The sequence below is a fragment of the Podarcis liolepis genome, assembly GCF_965112155.1.
Source record: "Podarcis liolepis genome assembly, chromosome: 11".
In the NCBI taxonomy this organism is placed as follows: domain Eukaryota; kingdom Metazoa; phylum Chordata; class Lepidosauria; order Squamata; family Lacertidae; genus Podarcis; species Podarcis liolepis.
Genome location: NC_139565.1, coordinates 12,427,216 through 12,448,436, shown reverse-complemented (window position 1 = coordinate 12,448,436; position 21,221 = coordinate 12,427,216). Strand labels below are relative to the sequence as shown.

The following is a 21,221-nucleotide window of genomic DNA, read 5'->3' as shown; positions in this document are numbered from 1 at the left end:
TTCCACCAGGCTGGAGCCAGCGTTGAAAAGGCCCTGGCTCTGGTTGAGGCTAATCTAACTTCCTTAGGGCCCAGGACCACTAGGGTGTTGTTATTTATGGGCCTTGAGGTCTATAGCAGATTACTTTTTTTAAAATGCTAGTAACTAATGGATTAAAAAGTACAGAAAGGTACACACATGCAGCCCAGAGCTTGTGCATTAATCATCCTTGAGGTAGGACACTGAGATTGATACAAACTTGCAGAGCAAAATTTTAAGCCAGGTGTACTGATGTGACTTTCTTCTTCTGCAGTCCTGTGATGGAGGATCATCTTTCCTGAAACGATAGTCTCAGCTGAGCTTTCTAGTAAACTTGTGGTGACAGGAAGGCAGCCTGTCTGTCTAGCAGTTTTTGTTGTTGTTCTTTTAAGTGAAGCCTTTTTGCTTTTAAAAAACGAGAGAGGAGACACTTTTTTTAAAAAAAGATAAGAGGAATGGCTTTCCTTAAAAACAAAACCAGTGGCTCCACCAATCTCAAGTGTGTTTTAGCCAGTCTCCCTGGCTTCCCACATTTCAAGTAAAGCTCAGGGCAAGAGAATAGGCGGTAACTTCTCCCGTGGGGCTTTTCAAATCAGGCAGCTGGGGAGGCTGCAAAGTGCTGGAAAAATGCTGAATGGAAAGAAAAACACCCACATAGCTGTTACAACATAATAGGTTTGGGTAGCCATGGAAGAGCTAACATGTAGAATTGCTGCAAGTCATGCTGAGATACTTTTTCTGAGAGCCATTCGGATAATGCTTTGTACTTGGGCCAGAGAGATGTTGAATTACAGTCTCTGCTCAGCCACAAAATTCACTGGGTATCTTTGAACAATCACTTGGAAAGGGCCGCAACTGAATGGTAGGGCAGACACTAAGAGTTCAGTTTCTCATTGTTGTCAAATTGGTCTCACCATCTGCAGGAGGATTGATGAGAAATCCTCCTGGCAATGATCTCAGTGATCAAGCTGGGATTTCAGGTGATCCCTGAGGTAACCTGGACCTAAGTGGCTGAAGGCTTTGTAAATCTGTTCTAAGGATCAAATGGGGGAAATCCTTAAATGGGGTCAGGATACTACTAGGAGAAATAAAAGGAAGAAAGGTCCTGGTCTAAGATTTTATATTTATATCTACACAAAGAGAGTGCTATGTATCTAAGTTAAAAGGTAAAGGACCCCTGGACAGTAAAGTCCAGTCAAAGGTGACTATGGGGTTGCGGCACTCATCTTGCTTTCAGGCCGAGGGAGCCAGTGTTTGTCTGCAGATAGCTTTCTGGGCCATATGGCCAGCATGACTAAACCACTTCAGGCGCAATGGGACACCGTGACAGAAACCAGAGCACATGGAAACACCATTTACCTTTCTGCCGCAGTGGTACCTATTTATCTACAGTACTTGCACTGGCGTGCTTTTGAACTGCTAGGTTGGCAGGAGCTGGGACAGAGCAACGGGAGCTCACCCTGTCACGGGGATTCGATCTGCCAACCTTCTGATTGGCAAGCCAAAGAGGCTCAGTAGTTTAGACCATAGCTCCACCTTTGTCCTGAATAAATAAGCACACAATCACTGATAGGTCCACCCGCCATTGTGAGGCTCAAAGCAATGAAGATGATGCTTCCCCACCTGTTGCCATTGGCTGTGGGTTTCTTGTGATGTCACAAAAGCACTTGGCAACTGAGTAGATATAAAGGCAGGCCAGGGGGAAAGCCCTTTTCTGTTTCCAGCAGGACACACCTGGCAATGGATGTGACATTCAGCACTGCCCAGGTTTCTTCCGCTTGGAGGAGGCAATGCTCTGGCAGTGGGATGCTAGGGAGTGAAAATAAGGCAAGTTTGCTTGCTTGAATGCTGCTGGTATCTGGCGGAAGTCTCATGATGGCTCTAACAGTAGCTTCTGGCACAATGGGACACCGTGATGGAAACCAGAGCACATGGAAACGCCATTTCCCTTCCTGCTGCAGAGGTACCTATTTATCTATTTGCACTGGCATGCTTTCGAACTGCTAGGTTGGCAGGAGCTGGGACAGAGCAACGGGAGCTCACCCCATTGCAGGGATTCAAACCGCCAACCTTCTGATCGGCAAGCCCAAGAGCAGCGGTTCTCAACCTGTGGGTCCCCAGATGTTGTTGGACTACAACTCCCATCATCCCTGAGCTCTGGCCTTGCTAGCTAGGGGTGATGGGACTTGTATTTCAACAACATCTGGGGACCCACAGGTTGAGAAAGGCTGCCCAAGAGGCTCACTGCTTTAGACCACAGCGCTACCCGTGTCCCTATGTATCTATATCTATCTATCTAACTATTATCTATCTATCATCATCATCATCATCATCATCATCTATCTATCTATCTAAATGTAAGAATCAATGGATGGATGGATGGATGGATGGATGTAGATATATTTATGTGTTCTCTTTGCTTTCAACAGATTTAGGCTGAAAAGGAGCATGTGCACTGAAGGTTAACAGCTGAGCAAACTTTTTTTAAAATGATGAATTACTCCACATTTACCAATATCGAGGTCATCGGAAGGCACTTCCTCTTTAACTGCCAAATGACACATTGCCGTTCTGAATGCTCGTGTATCCCATGTGACCCACTTGGCGTAACCAAAATGAAGGAGAGCAGCTGGAGAGAGCCGAAGGAAGGGAGGATGTGGTTACTACTCGGAGGAAGAGAAAGCAAACATTAAAAAAAATAAAGAATGCTTTCTTCAAAGTCTTTTCCAGTCTATAAAATCTCTTCTTTAAGTGGGCTTGTGTACACAGAAGCTTGCCATTACAGGAAGTTAGTACCTTTTGGAACATCGCTGTTATCTTTCTACTTTTTCACCCACCCGTGCTACTATTTCCTTTCGTTTCCTTTGCCTGTGTTCTGACATTCTGATTTGGAGATCCCTATTCTTTCATTAAAAGTACCCCACATCAAAAGCTCGCTGAAACTAGCACAGAAGAAAGGAGCAGGGCATGATCCTGGCAGCATAAGCAAGGAATGGTGCATGTCAGCAACTGCTTGTTAGGCCTCTCCTCTCACCAGGTGGCTCAGGAAAAGATGCTGCTGTTTTGAGTAGCTGGTGATGCGGAAATAGACAAAGAGGTTTAGACACACTAAGTAAAAATACGTGGAGGCTCAGAAGCTTTTATCTGGGCTGCAAACTACCCCTGGATATATCATAATAAAGCAATCCCCCTTTTTCAAAAGCTTTAAAAGAAAAGAGATGGATTTCCACCCACCCCCTTCTAATTGAAGGGTTTGGGGGTTGCCTTTTGCTTGTTTGTTTTCAGGACATCCTGGGATTCTTCATCAATTAATGGGGGGGGAGGGCGGAAATCACTGGTCATTTTTTTAATGTGTTTGCTGTAGAATCCTCTTTATTGCAAGCAGCATTACTATAGCTGAATTCCAGGAATGAGCATAATTGTACCTTTTAACTAAATCAGTTTGACCTTATAAACCTATAGTATGGCAAGCAAATCGTATTCCCTCTTTCGTTGTTAATGTTTGTGCTTGTAGTTGAGTGGGCAGTTCTGTCTGAAGGTCAGTTTTTTAATGTCAGCTGGGTGGAACATTGTGTTGTTGTTTTATTATTACCACCCATTGCTTTTTTTCTGGGGATACCCAGGGGGTAAGCATACCCCTCAACATTTTGTGAATCTATGTACTTTTGTCCATTTGTGGTATTTACTTACCCCGATTAGAACCATAAAATGGTGATATTCTTGAGTCCAAATGAGAGTACTCCTAAACATTGTTTAAGAAAAAAGCAACGTTACATTACATTACATACTGGAAGACACAAGATTTACCCACTCTGGAAGAATGGCAGATGAAGGTGATCGATTACATGAAATTGGTAGAAATGACTGGCAGAATCCGAGACCAGGGAGAAGAGTTGGTGAAAGAAGACTGGAAGAAATTTAAAGACTATTTACAGAAATATTGTAAAATTAATGAATGTTAGAAGGATGTTGGAAAGAAACTAAGCGGTTTCCAGCTGTAATGCTTTAGGAGATACGAAAAAAAAAGGTTTACAAATGGGTAAAAGCTTAATGGTAAGGATTTGCTGAACCAACAAATTGAAGTGGAATACAAAGAAGGGAGGTATGAGGAGGTCTGGGGAAATAAGCGTAAGGAAGATATGTTATGGGAAATTATTTGGGGTTTTTTAACTGTATTTTGTTTTTGTTTCTTTTTATTTTTCATTTTCCTTGTTATATTTTAAAAACTTTAATAAATATCTTTTTTGGGGGGGAGAAAAAAGCAATGTTACTACCACTGTTATAGCATGGTTTGTTTGTTTTTCCATTGGTTTTGAATATGCTGTGATGGAGTGTTATGGCTTTTTAATTGCAGTTTGGCACTGTGGGGTGCCTATGAGCAAAGAATGCAGTGAAGATGTTTGCTAAATATTACAAATGACACCCTTGTGTGTGGTACGTATCTAGTGAAATGTATTTAGTATGAGAAGGGGAGAGATCAAATTGACTAGTGAGCAGCAAAGGCAGAGCCCGAGTTAGCAAAGCATCATGTGCAATGCAGCATAATTTTGTTTAAATATCTCATTTGTTATAGCATCATTATAGACCCTTGACAGATTGGCCAGTTTATTCTCCCATAGTGAGCCATTGCAGATGGACATTCAAGAGAAAGCCTGGTGATTATGAGGACCAGAAATTTATTTATACTTTGCATTTTCCCCTGATGGGACTGAAGGTAGCTTATAGACAAAAATAAAATAAAAAATGCTAAAAAGGTAGGGGAAAATCATTTTTAAAAAAACAATTAAACATTGAAATAACTAAAATGATATACATATTTTAAAAATCTATTAAAACCACACCAATAATAGCAATAAAAACAGCATGGCACCAGCCCCTTAGTTAAAAGCAGTCCATTCCCAAAAGCCTGTTGCATCAAGAAAGTCTTCACCTGCTAGCAGAAAGACAAGGAAGGAGCCAGGAAGGAGCCATGTATTGTGACCTTAAAACTCTCCAACTCTCTTTATGATGTTATGAAAAGAACAATCACCATTCTTTCTGCTCTGAAGCCTTCTCACAGATGCCTAAATCTCCTCCTCCCCTGGGTCCTTTCCAAGCAATCTGAGGCTATGCCAATGCCACTGTCTCTGCTCCTCCCTCTTCATCCCTCTTTGAGTCCTGGGAGGCTGGGGAAAGGGGAACTTGTTGCAGCAGAATCCACCCTGGCTTCTTCAGCAGCCTGACTCATCTCTCTGCCTCTTGGTCTCCCTCCTCTCTTGTTTCAGCGTCTGCCTCTGATTCTGCCACAGACTCTCCTAGCTCACTAAGCCCTATTACGCCTTCAGCTTCTGCCACCTCCTCTTTCCAGTGGTCTCCCTCTTCTCCCTCTGACTGTGGGGATGATTAGGGGGGCAGGAGAGGATATATTATTTAGCGATATCCTTCCTAACTTGCGCTAGCATGTTCCATATTCTAGCAGAGTTCCAAACATCCCCCTTTTAAAACTATGCAGCGATCAGGTTGTTGCTGAGTCATCTGAGTCTTACTATTAAAGATTCCTTCCTGGTAAAATCCCTTCTAATCCCACTTAAAATGAATAAGCACAAAAATCTGATTAACATTAATATAAAAGTAGTTTACTCACAGATTCATTCAGGTTCACGGACATATCACTGAAGGCAGGCTTAGGCTACATTACAACTACAGTGGTACCTCAGGTTACAGACGCTTCAGGTTACGCAATTTCGGGTTGCGCACCGTGCCAAACCCAGGAGTACTGGAACAGGTTATTTCCAGGTTTCGGTGCTCGCGCGTGCGCAGAAGTGCTAAATCGTGCTTTGTGCATGCACAGAAGTGCCGAATCGCGACCCGCACGTGCGCAGAAACGGCGCTGCATGGATCACGTTCGCAACCCAAGGTTCCACTGTAGAACTGTTCCATAAAGAAGTTAGTCCCAAGTGACTGCGACTAAGCAGTCACTTCTCCAAACACACAGCAATGTACAAAATGGAGAACACACACTGATCAGAACATGGAGGCCATGTGCGCCTCCATCGAAATACAACAGACCACACCCTCTGCAAGTCACATGTAGTGGAAGTCTGTCCCAGCTCAGGAGGAAACAGGAAGTCTTCTCCTGAGTGGTACAAACCATGTCCACAGTAGGAAAGTTGTACTTGACTGCAGTTTTACATCCCACACTGACTCGTCATCATCCCACCCCCATTCTCCTGGCTCCGAGCCTTCTTCTCTTGGGGGGGTTCCCCCATCTGGTGCCTCCCACCATTCTTCTGTGTCCAGCCAGTCCATGACTGGGAATGATGAATCTGTGGCCCTCAAGATGTTGTTGGACTCCAGGCTCCCATAATTCCTAACCGTTGATCACACTGATTGCAACTGAATTGTTGCCCCAACAACGTTCGGAAGGCTGCAAGTTCCTAACCCTTGCACTGAAATATGCAACGGAACAATTGCATTAACAATAATATGTGAAGGATGTTAGTTATAAGAATTGTGTTGTTTCATATATTGCTATTGTCTGTTTGTCAATTTATAGTTTGTTTGTTTGTTTATTTGATTGTATGTTTGTTTGTTGGTTTGTCGGTTTGCTTTCCTGGCATAAATGTATCTATTTTAAAACAATAAAGATATACATAGAATTTTTTAAATAATAATAATAATACGTGAAGGAGCAGCAAAAAGCATAACACAAATTCGAATGCCTGGGGTGACTGAAACGCCTTAAACTGGATTGTGTGTTTTTTTATTGTTATTTTAGCTGTGCAGTTATTCAGTGTAACCCCCTTGCTGAGCAAGTATGGGAAAGTGGCCTAGAAATGTTTTCAGTAAATTAAAAGAAAGAAAGAATGTACCTTTCCCCTCTGCACAGGAGAATCTCACAATACTGAAAAATCCCTCGGTTGGAACATTCCATTCTGGGCAGCAGCTTCCCAGCATGCCAGTCCATGTAGGGGCCGCATGCCTGGGTGGCCTATCAGCAAAACGTTTCCTCTCCATATCTCTGTTTCCTGTGCAACGTCATCTGCCTTCTGTCAGATAGTAGGTTACTGTGACAATGAGTGGATATGTAATATGCAAGTGAGCAATGACAGAGCAGAAAAACCCTGCACTGTTTTACTCAGAACTGCTAATTGCTGGCCCTCAGTTTGTTTCCAAATGCACTCGGAAATTCAATTTCCCTAATGACTAGTTAATGGGTGTGCGGCTGTGTGTGTGTGTGTGTGTGAGAGAGAGAGAGAGAGAGAGAGAGAGAGAACAGAAAGAGGATGCCTGCACAAAATAAAAACAAGAGGAAGACTGCTTTTAATCAACAGGGACTTGGACAGATGCTGGCTGTGTATCTCTTCCTCCTGAACCCTGTAATTTCTGCATTTCCCGTCCTTCCCACTCCTTCCAGGTGCCTTTTTCATCCAGCTCCCAGGAGCCAAATCCCTGGCATTGCCCCATTTAGTTATACACTTCGCCACTGCTGACTGAAGGAGACAAAAAAACAATTCCCATTTTATGGATGCCGTAGGGTGATCCTAAGCAAAAATCACTCACTCTGCCAAGATAAGGGATATCGATTTGGATTACTAGAAGGACATTAGAATAATCATATTGTGCTGTCCGAGTGACTAAAGGCCTGGGCTTAGGAGGGAAATTTGGGGAAAGTTACATCCTGCAGAGGGGGGGGGGGACTCTTCTGGAATGCCTCTGTTAAACACTTTGAATAATTGTTGTTATCTGTAATCCAATTGTTATCCAATCCAATTGTCAGATAGGGAGGCGGGTGTTCTTTTTATCAATTTTCCATTTTTTCCCCAGTTATTTTTTCTCTGTTCTCTTTTTCTTTCTCTTTTTTATACAATTGTGTTTTGTAAGGATCATGAGCATTCTTTTCTTTTGCTTTATTTTTCTCTTTTTTTGATATATTACTTTTTATTATAAGGGATGGAAGGATATGTCCATTTAGCTTCTCTCAGTTTCTTCAATTCAGTTCTCCACATTGCTGCTGAGATTTGCAGGTTTTTCTTCTCTCATGAAAAAAATTCAGCGATTTAGTGTGAATTGCTCTTGATGCACAACACGGCAACCCATGCCCCAGTATGGCCTAATGGTACAAAACATGCCAGGCGCCATTCAAATCTCAGTAATGGCACAACTGGGTGGAATAACTTTGAATAAGCTTCTGTCTCTCAGCCTTCAGATCTCTTGTGTAACAGAGGCACAACCTGTCTAACGGGTTCGTAGTTAAGGATCAGAGATAACACACAGCTTTCACTAAATATAGAAGGGGGAGATTTTTTAAAAGAAAACAACCACATATGCGTATAAAATCATATGATGTTCCCATACAGTATAACATGCATAACTGAGCACTTAAACAGTTGTATTAAGGGGTTCAGCAGTGTCAATCACACATTTTGCTTAAAATGATCTTGCATCTATTGCATCTATAATAACGATGACAACTTAGTTGGACACTTCATAAAGATTTAAAGGTAAAGGTACCCCTGACCATTAGATCCAGTCGCTAACGACTCTGGGGTTGCGTGCTCATCTCGCTCTATAGGCCGAGGGAGCCAGCGTTTGTCCGCAGACAGTTTCTGGGTCATGTGGCCAGCAGGACTAAGCTGCTTCTGGCAGACCAGAGAGGTGCACAGAAACGCCATTTACCTTCCCACCAGAGTGGTACCTATTTATCTAGTTGCACTTGATGTGCTTTTGAAATGCTAAGTGGGCAGGAGCTGGGACCAAACCACGGGAGCTCACCCCGTTGCAGGGATTCGAACTGCCGACCTTCTGATCAGCAAGCCCTAGGCTCTGTGGTTTAGACCACAGCGCAACCTGTGTCCATGAAGATTTACTTTTCTTTAAATTAACACTTCAGGGATGGAGAACCAAGTCTAGGTGTTGTTCATATCCTATTATCCCTGACCACTGAGCATGCTGGCTCGACCTGATGGTAGTTTGAGTCCAATGACACTTTAGAGGGCCACAGGTTCCCCGTTCCTGTGATAGATCCCTTTGCAATTCATAGGTCAATCAATAGTCATTGACATTTTCAGAAGGCTTTCCACTTAAGGACAGAGAAGTGTGCAGGCAAGCTGTACGCCCAGTCGACAAGGCACCTGGAATACTGTGTCCAGTTCTGGGTGCCACAATTTAAGAAGGATATTGCCACGCTGGAACGTGTGCAGAGGAGGGCAACCAAGATGATCGAGGGTCTGGAAACCAAGCCTTAGAGGAATGGTTGAAGGAGCTGGGTATGTTTAGCCTGGAAAAGAGACTGAGAGGAGATACGATAGCCATCTTCAAATAGCTCAAGGGGTGTCACATGGAAGAGGAAACATGCTTGTTTTGTCCTGCTGTGGAGGTTAGGCCTCGGGATTCAGGCCTCATCACGGGACTAAAACTGCCTTGGTCGCGCTGGTTGATGATCTCCGGCGGGCTAGGGACAAAGGTGAGAGCTGTTTCCTAGTTCTACTGGATCTCTCAGTGGCGTTTGATACCATCGACCATAACATCCTTCTGGACCATCTTGAGGGGCTGGGAGCTGGGGGCACTGTCATACAGTGGTTCCGCTCCTTCCTCCTGGGCCGTGTTCAGAAAGTGGTGGTGGGGGATGAGTGTTCAGACCCCTGGGCTCTCACTTGTGGGGTGCCTCAGGGTTCTGTCCTCTCCCCCATGCTTTTCAACATCTATATGCAGCCGCTGGGAGAGATCATCAGGGGGTTTGGGCTGGGTGTTCATCAGTATGCGGATGATACCCAGCTCTACCTCTCTTTCAAATCAGAACCAGTGAAGGCGGTGACGGTCCTGTGTGAGTGTCTGGAGGCGATTGGAGGATGGATGGCGGCAAACAGATTGAGATTGAATCCTGACAAGACAGAAGTACTGTTTCTGGGGGACAGGAGGTGGGTAGGTGTGGAGGCGGGTAGGTGTGGAGGATTCCCTGGTCCTGAATGGGGTAACTGTGCCCCTGAAGGACCAGGTGCGCAGCCTGGGAGTCATTTTGGACTCACAGCTGTCCATGGAGGCACAGGTTAAATCCGTGTCCAGGGCAGCTGTGTGCCAGCTCCATCTGGTACATAGGCTGAGACCCTATCTGCCCACGGACTGCCTCGCCAGAGTAGTGCATGCTCTGGTTATCTCCTGCTTGGACTACTGCAATGCGCTCTACATGGGGCTACCTTTGAAGGTGACCCGGAAACTACAACTAATCCAGAATGCAGCAGCCAGACTGGTGACTGGGAGCGGCCGCCGAGACCATATAACACCGGTCTTGAAAGACCTACATTGGCTCCCAGTACGTTTCCGAGCACAATTCAAAGTGTTGGTGCTGACCTTTAAAGCCCTAAACGGCCTCGGTCCAGTATACCTGAAGGAGCGTCTCCATCTCCATCGTTGTACCCGGACACTGAGGTCCAGCACCGAGGGCCTTCTGGCGGTTCCCTCACTGCAAGAAGCCAAGTTACAGGGAACCAGGCAAAGGGCCTTCTCGGTAGTGGCGCCCTCCCTGTGGAACGCCCTCCCACCAGATGTCAAAGAGAACAACAACTACCAGGCTTTTAGAAGACATCTGAAGGCAGCCCTGTTTAGGGAAGCTTTTAATGTTTGATGTATCACAGTATTTTAATATTCTTTTGGAAGCCGCCCAGAGTGGCTGGGGAAACCCAGCCAGATGGGCGGGGTATAAATAATAAATTATTATTATTATTATTATTATTAAACCAATGGCTTCAAGTTACAAGAAAGGAGATTCTGACTAAACATCAGGAAGAACTTTCTGACAGTAAGAGCTGTTTGACAGTTGAACAGACTCCCTTGAAAGTTTGTGGACTCCTTACCGGGGGACTTTTAAGCAGAGACTGGATGCATTGCAAGGGGTTGGACAACTAAAATTCTATGATTATATGAAGGCTCAGGGCTCTCCACTGCTATTCTGGAGTTAACCCAAGTTCCTTTCTATTTGCTAAAATGTGCGTTCATGTATGTTAAAATCTTCACATTCACAGCCACTTGATTGCAGGGTTTCTTCTCTCCATATCGACCTTGATCCTAGCCAAGTCCAGCTTCCACTCCACTCCCTTAAAGCTCCAGCATTAGAAGCTGACCAATATGTGGAAAATAAGTCACTGCCAATGCTAGTTATAAGCTAAAGAAAACTTAAAGAAAGCATGAGCACTCGGACGTGCAGTGATGGCAGTGTGACCAAGTGTGATTTATTGTTTCTGATATGCATGGAAGGAGCTTTGGCCTCCTGCCTGACTCTGCATGGTCTGTTGCTTTCCTTGGGCAAACCATCCACTTGTGCTAAAGACAAAATGTTTAGCACTAGAACCTGTTTTCATCACAATAGATGTAGGGCAAAGCTGACAAATTGCCTCAACTGTTTCCATCTCTCTTTCTAATATGCACCACAATGATTAGCCCTAACCCAAACCCTTCTCGTTCTTTCTCTGAACCAGGCTTAGACTGGACAACCCTTTAAATAGAGGACTGTTTCTGTAAAGTAGGACACATGGCCACCCTACAACAGAGCCTTTGATCGCCATTGGCTAAGCTACTGTAATCCTAAGGGTCACTGGTGCCAATACCAGATTTACGTATAAGCTGAACAAGCTATAGCTTAGGGCTCCACTCCCTTGGGGGCCCCCAAAAAAATTAAAGGAAAAAAACCTAGATGTGCATTTCCAAAATATAAGATAAGTTCAACAATTACTTTGATAAAATACATATTTTGTTGTGTGCAAATGGCTTTAGATACCTATTAGGTCCATAAATTACCATATAGTGTAGCATATATTCAAGACAAAAAATAGTGACACTTTGTTGTTGACAAAGGACAGCTGGACATATCAAGGGGTCTATTACCTTCAGTAGCTTAAGGTAAAGGTAAAGGGACCCCTGACCATTAGGTCCAGTCGTGGCCAACTCTGGGGTTGCGGCACTCATCTTGCTTTATTGGCCGAGGGAGCCGGCATACAGCTTCCGGGTCATGTGGCCAGCATGACTAAGCCGCTTCTGGCAAACCAGAGCAGCGCACGGGAACACCGTTTACCTTCCCACTGGAGCAGTACCTATTTATCTAATTGCATTTTGACGTGCTTTCGAGCTGCAAGGTTGGCAGAAGCAGGGACCGAGCAACGGGAGCTCACCCCATCACGGGGATTTGAACCGCCGACCTTCTGATCAGCAAGTCCTAGGCTCTGTGGTTTAAACCACAGCGCCACCTGCGTCCCTTTCAGTAGCTTAGGCCCTCATCAAACCTAAATCCAGCCCTGCTGGTTGCTGCTGGCTGAGTTACTTCAATTTTGAGAGACTTGAAATAGCCTGTCAACAGACATTTGGGCTTCATATTGTTATAGATTGGGGGGCCTAAACCCTGGAAATTAATAAATGGTGGGGTTTTGATTAATTGGGGTGTGGATGAAAATCTAAGCTGCAGAGCTGTGCCAGACAAGGAGTCCCTGGGCTGGCTTCTGCAAGCTAGCTTGGCTGGCCTAGCAAAGAACAAATCTGTTAGCATGACAAAAGGGGTTGACGGGTCGTCTGAGATGAATCCTTTGGCCTGGGGAGACAGATGTTGCCAAGGTGATGGGGTGTGTGTTTGAGGTGACAGGAAAAGAGAGGTTTTTAAGCAAGCTGTTCTGGGAAGAAGGAGAAGGAAGAGGAGAGACTGGGATCCATTTTGGGCAGGTTGGCTGAAGGCTGGCTGGAAGAGATGCCTTGGACTCCAGGGCTGCATTGCTGAGGGGGACAAGCCACACTTGAAAGGATCATGCTGTAAGATCTGGACTCCCTTTAGACAGGCTGAAGGTGTGAATAGGTAAATTAACCATATTTCTGAAAGCTATGTCTCAATTCTCCAAAGGAACACAAAGGCTTGGTGTGTGCCTGGAACCCAATGGTTTTTTGTTGCCTCTTGGCAGAAAGAAAGGGAGGCTCCCAATTTTTGTAACAATATATTTCTAGCAGGGTACTGACCTGACATGAACTGCTATGAATTTCCTTCTGTGGCTGTGGCATCCAAATTTAAGGCCACCCACGGTGAAATGATCATTTGGTGTTCTTTTCATTTCATTATTAGAAATGTATGGCTCTTTCGCAGCCGGACAGCCAGTTCAACTATTATTTCAAAGTTCTGGGTGTTCTCCAATACTGCCATATAGATCAGATTGTGACCATTTTATTTGTGTCTTTCTCAGCTATTTGGGAAGAAGCTTCTCCCCACTCCCCATTAATTGATTCTGTTCATTCAGCACGTAGAGCTAGGAAACACGATGATTTGTATGCAAGCTGCTTTTACATCTCTCGGGACACTTATGCATGCCAAATTGTGCCAGTTTGGGGGCAGGTTGACGCATTTTTTTTCATTTAATAGAAATGCTGTATGACTTTTCTCCTTCTGCAAGCAAACAAAACAATAATTCACACTTGACTTTGCCTGTGTGAGCTGAAGAACAATGTCCACTAGCTTTAATTCATTTTTGCCCATTAACATTCCAATTCAATGTGGTACAATTTTCATTTTGACTGATATTTCCTAATGTTGCCTTGAACAAATCTCAGATGCAAGACCCATTGCTCTTGTAGTTTACCTGTCACATACAATCTTAAAACAGCTGCAGCGCCCAGAGTTCTTTGAGGGGGGAAATGGACTTTGAATGTGCTTCAAAGATATAGTGTGTATTCAGCCAAAGCAATAAATAAATAAATAACTCACAGAGGATGTGGGGACTCTAAATGCACTTCCACCGAGGCCACTGAGTGTGTTTGAATACTCTTTTTAAAAAGCCATAGAAAATCTGCTGAAAGGTCAGGTTGTCATTTTCACAGTGCTAATTATAATACCAGTGAGAGTTAATTATATAATAGCCATCTGGGGAAATCTATCAATTGAGTCAACAATCTGGAAAGGACTTTAAGCCGTGATGTGATTAGATTGTTACATAATGTTATCCCAGGTATCCTTAGATGGATAGAAGCTAACTTGAAAATACAACGTGGTTTGGCTTGATTCAAACGGCCAAGCAAAGGCTGGGGTCCAAATGAATGAACAACATGGAGGAAAGAGAGAGAGATGCGTACAGATAGAGCATTGCTTTCATTTTTGCTGTAGCAGTTCCTACTTTCAAACAGGCTATAGCTCTGCAGTAGGAGAATCTGCACCAGCTGGTGGGTCAGGTGAAAGGCTCATCTACAGTGGTGCCCCGCAAGACGAATGCCTCGCAAGACTGAAAACCCGCTAGACGAAAGGGTTTTCCGTTTTTGAGCTGCTTCACAAGACAAATTTCCCTATGGGCTTGCTTTGCAAGACGAAAACGTCTTGCGAGTGTTCCGATTTTTCCCCGCTTCCCCCCCCCCCTTTTTCTAAGCCGCTAAGCCGCTAATAGCCTTTTAGCCGCTAATCCACTAAGCCTTTAATAGCCACTAAGCCTTTAATAGCCGCTAAACCATTAATAGCGCTAATCCGCTAAGCCTTTAATAGCCACTAAGCCTTTAATAGCCGCTAAACCACTAATAGCGCTAATCTGCTAAGCCACTAATAGGGTTGCTTCGCAAGACGGAAAAACCGCTGGACGAAGAGACTCGCGGAACAGATTAATTTTGTCTTGCGAGGCACCACTGTAGTCCAATATCCTGTTCTCACAGTGGCCAACCAGATGCTATTCACAAACAGGACCTGAGAGCAAGAGCACTCTTGCGCCCCATGCAATTCCCAGCTTCTTATTCATAAACCTGTCTCTGAATCCACCTACAGCAGGCATAGGCAAACTCGGCCCTCCCAATGTTTTGGGACTCCCATCATCCCTAGCTAACAGAACCGGTGGTCAGGGATGATGGGAATTGTAGTCTCAAAACATCTGGAGGGCCAAGTTTGCCTATGCCCGACCTACAGCACCTGCTGTCACCTCCTCACACTACCAAGAGAGAAGAGCCAGTGTGGTGTGATGGTTAGAGTGCTGGACTATGACCTGGGAGACCAGGGTTCAAATCCCAAGGGAGCAGAAAAGACTGTTTCTGTATATGACCACGGCTGCAGAAATGTTATTGGCCCAGAGATGGAAAGACGATAAAGTCCCGACAAGAGAAGAAAGGCAGATCACCGTTAAATTGATGGATTGTGCCCAAATGGCAAAAATGAACGGAAGAATCAGAAATCAGGAAGACCAAAATGTGAATAAGGAATAAGGAAATTGTACAATTTATCTTAAAAACCATTGTAAACAGTTAAAATCGTTAGTAGGATTGGAATAACACTTGTAGTTTAATGGTGAATTTTGGATATAATGGAGATGGAAAAGGTTTGGGTTATTATAAAAGATGCAGGAGGAAATGATTAACAATGGTACCCACAAAGGGAAGGAGGGAAGTCCAGGAGATTCTTTGGAATCTTGATTGTATGTTGTATTTTGGATATGTAGTTGAAAAACTTTAATTTGAAAAACCAAAAAAAATATTTTACAAATTCCCACCCAGCCACGAAGCTCACTGGGCGACCTTGGGCCAGCCATCATCTCTGAGCCTAACCTTCCTCACAGGGTCGTCGGGAGGATGAAATGAGAAGGAGAGGAACCTTGGGAGATAAAGGTGGTCAATAAATGAACAAAAAAATGCCTGATATCTGGACTGTGTCATCAACTGTCAGAAGCCAGAGGAATCTGCAGATCAGTGGAATGGTGGCTGCTACTTCAGACTTGTGTCTTTCTCCTCAGCCACCCCTTGAATGCACCTGCTCTTCTTTCTCCGCTGTCCCTCTGAAGGGAAGAACCTAGAACACAATTCAAAGTGCTGGTGTTGACCTTTAAAGCCCTAAACGGCCTCGGTCCAGTATACCTGAAGGAGCGTCTCCACCCCCATCATTCTGCCCGGACGCCGAGGGCCAGCGCCGAGGGCCTTCTGGTGGTTCCCTCATTGCGAGAAGCAAAGCTACAGGGAACCAGGCAGAGGGCCTTCTCGGTAGTGGCGCCCGCCCTGTGGAACGCCCTTCCAGCAGATGTCAAAGCGATAAACAACTACCTGACATTCAGAAGACATCTTAAGGCAGCCCTGTTCAGGGAAGTTTTTAATGTGTGATATTTTAGTGTATTTTTGGTTTCTATGGAAGCCGCCCAGAGTGGCTGGGGAGGCCCAGCCAGATGGGCGGGGTATAAATAATAAATTATTATTATTATTATTATTATTATTATTATTATTATTATTGAACCTTGTAATGGAAGGTTCAGAAGCCATACTAGTCAGGAAACAGGCTTTATCAATTCTCTACAAAGAACAAAACAGCAAAAAGGAACACTTCGCTCCACCTTAACACCACCAAGTCCACCACATGGATGCCCATGGATGTAATGACACGCTTGAGATCTTGCCCTGGCACTCTTGAAGTCTTTCCCTAAATGTCCCCTTGCTCACGAGGTGGCAACTAGTACGTTTACACTCACCTCCCCAAAAGAGAAGGCCCTGTTCTCATGTTGCCACCCTCCGAACCTCTTGAGGAGGAGGCACACAAATGAGGGCCTCAGAAGATGATCTCAGGGTCCAGGTAGGTTCATATAGAAAGAGGCGGTACCTTGAGGTATTGCGGTCCTGAGCCGTTTAAAGCTTTATAAAGTGGGCCCGGAAACTAATTGGTAGCCAGTGCAGTTGGACCAAGATCGGTGTAATATAGGGCTCTATATGCTGCCACATATATCAATAGATATAAACTCAAAATGGTGGCAACCCTACACAGTATGGCTGCGTGGTAGAGACCTCTTCCATGACAAATATCCCATCTACCCAATACTCAGAGCAGACCCATTGAAGATAATGAACATGGCTAACTTAGTTTTGTTAATTTCGATGGGTCTACTCTGAGCAGGGCTCAGTTGATCACAACCCAATAGCTACTGTGGTTCTCAAAGGCCAAGGTCATTACATGCTTTTTACTGAAAATGTCCATTGGTTCTTCCTGCTTTTGATTCAGAAATGGTCCATTTAATAGTAAAGAAAAAAATTTATTAGCCTCCTTAAGACACCACCCTTGGGCTAGATTAGATTAAGATTTTTATTGGCTTTCCCTTCACAATGACAGCTAAAGCTCCCTCAGGGGGAAAAATGCCTTGACGCAAGCAGGACTCTCCAGCAAAACTGCTCTTAAATAATTTTCACCACATCTTGACAAACCTTTGAGGTAGGAGACATTTATTACTGAGGACAACAGGCTATTGTTGCCTAACATGGCTAATAGCAACCTCGTCTCGCCCATACTTTCCCCATATTAAGATAATTGCCGAAAGTCATGAAAATCAGTGGGTTTAGATTGACACATTTCAGTTCTCAAAAGCGGATTAGCTTCTGTGCTCAGCAACAGCTCAACACCCTCATAAAATCAATGCTAAGGTATCAAACCGGTGCTATGGCCAAATACCAAAAATATTAAGCAGAAGATAGCAACAGGTGTAACACAGCTCTTTATTTTCTGGAAAATGATATGCAGCCTTCTAAAACAAAAGTCAGGTTACTCTGGTGAAGAGAACTTGACAGAGTCAGTATGGAGAACCTCTGGTCCCCGTTTGACGACTGAAGCATTTTTCACTACGTGTCTATCGCTGTGACAAATTGTATCTCCCTGAGTGATGAACAACACTGCCTCTATTGGGCATTTATTCAGCAGGTAGACACTGAGGGAATTGGTAAGAGGATATATTAATTATATTTAATCCTCTACAGAGTCATATGTGTAGGTTAATAAACAAAGTGGGGGGACGGACTGGTACAGAATATTAAGTCCCATTGTTAGGCAGGTTAGCGAAGCATAGGAATAGGCTCCAGGCCAGGCATAGGCAATCTCCGGCCCTCCAGATGTTTGGGACTACAATTCCCATCATCCCTGACCACTGGTCCTGTTAGCTAGGGATGATGGGAATTGTAGTCCCAAAACATCTGGAGGGCCAGAGTTTCCTATGCCTGCTCCAGGCAAACAGCTGCCCCTTCAAGGCTTCCTACTCACCAGCCATGGGGTGGAGCCAGAGAAGTCTAGGTAGTCTCAGAGATCATAAAAAGGCTCAACTCCGAACAAGTTGTCTGCTCCCTGAGCTCTTTCTGAGGTTCTGAAAGATCCTTCCCTGCTTCTTTCCTGCCTCATCTCGCCTCCAGACTTCTTGCTCAATTTGTACCCTCTCAACTTGCCTGCGGATTCTATTCTGCTAAGACAGGACATCTCTCAAATGTCTGAAAGGGTTTAAAGTGTGCGTGTGTCACTTCCGCCATGCTAAAAAACATCCATCTTCATCCTTACTCCATCTCCCTGCTTTCAAGCCCTGCCTCAGAATTGTTCTCCTTGTAGTCATATTAAATTTTACCCTGGCTATAAATAAGCTTCAGAGCAACTGTTGTTTCCTCAAGGTCTCTGTCTATGCCTTATGTAACAGGTTGACTGGGTTTAAAATCCAGATTTATACTCCACTCCATCAGCATGCCGAGAAGAACAAAATTCCAACTAAAAACACAACTGGAAAATATTTTTTTGCTCAATCAGGGCAAGGCTGAGTGAAGCAATTTACCCATAGTTATCTCCAGGGTACTTTAGTATTCCAGACTCACACCTGATGATTTGCCCCTAAATAAGGTCATTCTGCCTCCTGTCACAGACAGAAAACAGTGTGTCTAGAGCCTGCTATACATGAGATGGACTTGATGACCGAATGCTCAAAAAAAAAAAAATGCCAGTGGTTTTGCAAGGCCCAAGCATTTCTGCCATTATTGCTTCATCTTTCACAGAATACTTTGCATTGCAAACAAGCTACCAACTGAAGCTCTGGAAGGGGACTAGGGACTCCTGAGAACTCTCGGCAACCTTAACAAACTACAGCTCCCAGAATTTCTTTTTTTATATAGACACATTTTTATTGATTTTTAAACATATCCGTTCCAACAGTCATGCAACAGACCATCTCATCTTATACAATATTTTAGACTTCTGTCAGCACCTCTGATGATGTTCCGTTCCTTATCACTTTATCGCATGCCTTTTTAAATTTCTATATTGCATTTGATTGTCCTCAACTAATAATTCTTTTCATAGTCTTTCTTGTAATATTTCAAATAATCCACCTTACAAAACTTCATGCAAACCTACTAACATAATCTGTTCATCACAATTACTTTTCAAATAGTTCATATATTTACTCCAGTCCTCTAAGAATCTCTGATACCGCAGGTTTCGAATCCTTCCTGCTAATTTATCTAATTCTGCATAGTCCATCAACTTCATCCTCCATTCTTCTTTTGTGGGTAGTTCTTCTTGCTTCCATTTTTGTGCCAGTAATATTCTTGCTGCTGTTGTTGCATATAAGAACAACTTACAATCCTGTCTATTGTAAAATGCTTCTGGTTTCTTAATAAATGTATATTTCAACATCTTTTTTCATCTTATTATGTATCATTTCACTTTTTTACATTCCCACCACAAGTGATAAAAAGTTCTTTCCTTGTTTTTACGTTTCCAACATTTGTTACTTATTTTATACATTTTAGCTAATTTTACAGGGGTAATATACCACCTATACATCATTTTCATCACATTTTCTTTCAAAGCATTGCATGCAGTAAATTTTAATCCTTCCTTCCAAGCTCCCAGAATTCCTTGAGGGAAGCCATGACTGTTCGAAGTGGCATCATAGTGCTTTAAATGTATGGCCTATGGGAATGTGGCCTGTGATTATAGAGAAGCAAATGCAATTACAGTCTCATTCAGAGTCCTGTAGGGATACTAATTCCTCGGAAGATGCCTTCCAGGGGATGTTGGTTGGGTGTTGCTTTTGTGATCACTGCTGCACTTTGTGGGGAATTGCCAGATGAGTTTCTGCCTGTCACCCGACACATAGCGGGTGTGTATGGGGAAGGGGACACACAGGAGCGCTGTGCTGAATAGAACTTGACAATCCCTGTTCATGTTTGCAGTCTCCCCATTTGGGGTTTGTCTGGCCATTCAGACATATTTGGGTGGCAAGCAATGCATTGTTTGGTTCTGTGAGTTGTGCCTCTCCAGGGGCTAGCCACAGAGGGTCAAGCCGATTCTGTCAGCTGGCAGTCACCTGCTCCCTGAGCAAGGAAGGTGGAAACAGATGGGACTCTCCTCTTTCTCTGATGTTATCACTGGACAGCTGTGGCTTTTGTGCAGGGAGAAGGAGATAACATCACAGCTCTAAAGGACTGCTGATGAATTATGGCTCTCTCTCTTCCCTTCCCCCCCCCCTTTCACTTCGCTGCTGTCAAGGCTGCTTAGTCACTTGATAGAACAGTTTAGGCATTACTGACGGGTTTTCTTGCAGTAACTCACAGGTTACTACAACAGGGTCTGTATCCTTCTCCAAAGCAGCCTTTGGGCTTTTCTCCCCCCCCCCCCGGTCCGCTTGCAGAGATTATGGCTTTGCAAGAAGTGAAAGGGAAAAGTTATTAAGGGTTAGGACACTTGCAGATTATTGCAACCAGTGGGAAACAAAACAGGCAGTCAAACCACAGAATGCCACCAATCTAAACAGGGGAAGAGACGAGAGGGTGAAGGAATCAATGAGGCTCAGCCTTGCCTCGGCAGATTTTGTGGCATGCCTTCCATCTGGAATATTTTGGCGATTTAGGGCTCTCTTTCTCGGATCAGATAGTTTGTGAGCCTTATTTGGTAACGGAATATTTTGGCAGGTGGAGACAAAAGCAATGAAAGGAAAACAAAAGGGATAGATGTAAAAAAACAAGTGACGTACTTTCCTCCTTTGGTTTAGGCTGATATAGAAAAGATAGCGACCGCTAAAGAGAAAATACGGATGACATAACAAGTTAACCTGGCCTGGGATTTGTGTGCAATTAACACTGGAAGTGTTAATCCAAATTCAAGTTACGTCAACATCAGAGACAGTTGGTTGAGTTCCCCACCCCAGAAGATGGTTCTGATCAGGGCTCTGCTTTAATTTTTTCTTGTCCAGGAAGCCAGTACTTTGCTAAAGATGCAAAGTTTGCCCTCCATTTTATAATTAGGCACTGTCTTCCTTTGCCTCGAGGCAAGCTGTCTGTCAAAAGCTTCCCAAATATTATTCATGAGTAGCTGTTGGAGACTGGAAGCCATAATAAACTGCCTTTGAGACACGTCCCCACGAGGGCTACTCTGGAAAATAAGGATGCCTGTTTATGGGGAATTTGGAGAGCACAGTATGGTACTGTGGGAGGCTTCGCAGAACTAG

At 44.1% G+C, this 21,221-nt stretch overlaps 2 long non-coding RNA genes across 2 annotated transcripts in view; one reads left to right on the top strand and one right to left on the bottom strand.

The window, feature by feature from the left end:
• Positions 1 to 21,221, bottom strand: part of LOC310688506 — a 486,265-nt gene that overhangs the window by 220,526 nt on the left and 244,518 nt on the right. The gene's annotated exons all lie outside the window — the stretch shown is intronic.
• On the top strand, positions 1,761 to 2,740 carry LOC310688552. The gene is made up of 2 exons (XR_014517033.1): positions 1,761 to 1,981; positions 2,448 to 2,740. It is a non-coding gene; the product is annotated as an uncharacterized lncRNA (long non-coding RNA).